We start from the raw sequence: 3,108 nt of genomic DNA on the forward strand, positions 1-3,108 counted from the left end.
CGCTCTCTCCCTCTCTCTCTCTCTCTCTCTCTCCTTCCTCTGTGTACTGGTTTACGTCTTCGTATGACGGCCCGAGTGTTAACATCTTACATGATCGGTATAGCATCTGTTATTACCATAGGAAGAGCGGAGATTGCACGGTTGGCTCAGTGGTAGTAGCGGGGTGCGCGGTCGAGATAATACAAGGCGGGATATTACAGTAGGACGACAGTTTGTAGGTCAACAGGTTGTAGGAAGACAGGTTGTAGGAGGACAGGATGCAGGAGGACAAGTTGCAGGAGGTAAGATTGTAGGACAGGTTGTAGGAGGAGAGGTTGTAGGAGGACAGGTTGTTGGAGGAAAGGTTGTAGGGGAAAAGGTTGAAGGAGGACAGGTTGTAGTAGGACAGATTGCAGGACTGTAGGTTGTAGGAGGAACGGTTGTAGGAGGACAGGTTACAAGAGGACAGGTTGTAAGTGGATAGGTTGTAGGGGAACAAGTTGTAGGTGGACAGGTTGTTGGAGGAGAGTTTATAGGAGTGACGTTTTAGGTGAACAGGTTGTAGAGGGACAGGTTGTAGGAGGAGAGGTTGCAAGCGGACAGGTTGTAGGAGGACAGGTTGTTGGAGGACAGGTTGTAGGAGGACAGGTTGTTGGAGGACAGGTTGTAGGAGGAAAGGTTGTAGGAGGCCATGTTGTTGGAGGACAGGTTATAAGAGGAGAGTTTGTAAGAGGACAGGTTGTAGGAGGACAGGTTGCAGGAGGACAGGTTGTACAAGAACAGGTTGTAGGAGGACAAGTTGTAGGAGGACAAGTTGAAGGAGGACAGGTTGCAGGAGGACAGGTTGTAGGAGGACAGGTTGTAGGACAGAATGCTGGAGGACAGGTTGTAGGAGGACAGGTTGTAGGAGGAAAGGTTGTAGGGGAACAGGTTGTAGGAGGACAGGTTGCAGGAGGACAAGTTGCAGGAGTAAATATTGTAGGACAGTATGAAGGAGGACAGGTTGTAGGGGGACAGGTTGAAGGAGGACAGGTTGTAGGAGGACAAGTTGCAGGACTATAGGTTGTAAGAGGACCGGTTGTAGGAGGACAGGTTGCAGGAAGACAGGTTGTACGAGGACAGGTTGTAGGGGTACAGGTTGTAGGAGGACAGGTTGTAGGAGGACAGGTTATAGGAGGACAGGTTGCAGGAGGACAGGTTGTACGAGGACAGGTTGTAGGAGGACAGGTTGTAGGAGGACAGGTTGTAATAGGACGGGTTGTAGGAGGACAGGTTGTAGGAGGACAGTTTGTAGGAGGACAGGTTGTAGGGGAAAGGTTGTAGGAGGACAGGTTGAAGGGGGACAGTTTGCAGGAGGACAGGTTGTAGGGGACAAGTTGTAGCAGGACAGGTTCTAGCAGGACAAGTTGTAGGAAAACCGGTTGCAGGAGGACAGGTTGAAGAAGGACAGGTTGTAGGAGGACATGTTGTAAGAGGACAGGTTGTAGGAGGACAGGTTGTAGGAGAAGAGGTTGTAGGAGGACAGGTTGTAAGAGGACAGGTTGAAGGAGGACAGGTTGTAGGAGGCCAGGTTGAAAGAGGACAGGATGTAGGGGGACAGGTTGTAGGAGGACAGGTTGTAGTAGGACAGGTTGCAGGACTATAGGTTGTAGGAGGACTGGTTGTAGGAGGACAGGTTGCAGGATGACAGGTTGTAGGAGGACAGGTTGTAGGACAGGTTGTAGGAGGACAGGTTGCAGGAAGACATGTTGTACGAGGACAGGTTGTAGGGGTACAGGTTGTAGGAGGACAGGTTGTAGGAGGACAGGTTATAGGAAGACAGGTTGCAGGAGGACAGGTTGTAGGAGGACAAGCTGTAGGAGGACAGGTTGTAGGAGGAGAGGTTACAGGAAAACACGTCGCAGGAATACAGGTTGAAGGAGGACAGGTTGTAGAAGGACAGGTTGTAGGAGGACAGGTTGCAGGAGGACATGTTGTAGGAGGAAAGGTTGAAGGAGGACATGTTGTAGGAGGAAAGGTTGTAGGAGGACAAGCTGTAGGAGGAAAGGTTGAAGGAGGACAGGTTACAGGAAAACAGGTGGAAGGAGGACAGGTTGTAGGAGGATAGGTTGTAGAAGGACGGGTTGTAGGTGGACAGGTTGTTGGAGGACAGGTTGCAGGAGGACAGGTGTACGAGGACAGGGTGTAGGAGGACAGGTTGTAGGTGAACAGGTTGTAGGAGGACAGGTTGCAGGAGGAAAGGATGCAGGAGAACAAGTTGCAGGAGGAAAGATTGTAGAAGGACAGGTTGTAGGATGAGAGGTTGTGGGAGGACAGGTTTAAGCGGGACAGTTTGTACGAGGACAGGTTGTAGTAGGATAGATTGTAGGTGAATAGGTTGTAGGAGGACAGGTTGTAGGAGGACAGGTTGTAGGAGGATAGGTTGTAGGAGGACCGTTTGTAGGAAGACAGGTTGTAGAAGGACAGGTTTGTAGAAGGAGAGGTTGCAGGAGGATAGGTTGTAGGTGGACAGGTTGTAGGGGTACAGGTTGTAGGAGGACAGGCTGTAGGAGGACAGGTCGTAGGAGAACAGGATTTAGGAGGACAGGTTGTAGGAAAACAGATTGTACGAGAACAGGTTGTAGGAGGACAGGTTGCAGGAGGACAGGTTGCAGGAGGACAGGTTGAAGGAGGACAGGTTTTATCAGGAAAGGTTGTAGGAGGACAGGCTGTAGGAGGACAGGTTGCAGGAGGACAGGTTGCAGGAGGATAGGTTGCAGGAGGACAGGCTGTAGGAGGACAGGTTGCAGGAGGACAGGCTGTAGGAGGACAGGTTGCAGGAGGACAGGTTGCAGGAGGATAGGTTGCAAGAGGACAGGTTACAGGAAGACAGGCTGTACGAGGTCAGGGTGTAGGAAGACAGGTTTTAGGAAGAGAGGTTGTAGGAAGACAGTTTGCAGGAGGACAGGTTGTAGGAGGACAGGCTGCAGGAGGACAGGCTGTAGGAGGACAGGTTGCAAGAGAAAAGGTTGCATCAGGACAGGTTCAGGAGGATAGGCTGTAGGAGGACAGTTTGTTGGAGGAAAGGCTCTAGAAGGAAAGGCCGTAGGAGGACAGATTGTAGGAGGACAGGTTGTAGAAGGACATTTG

This window comes from Procambarus clarkii, chromosome 72 (assembly GCF_040958095.1).
Source record: "Procambarus clarkii isolate CNS0578487 chromosome 72, FALCON_Pclarkii_2.0, whole genome shotgun sequence".
Lineage (NCBI taxonomy): Eukaryota > Metazoa > Arthropoda > Malacostraca > Decapoda > Cambaridae > Procambarus > Procambarus clarkii.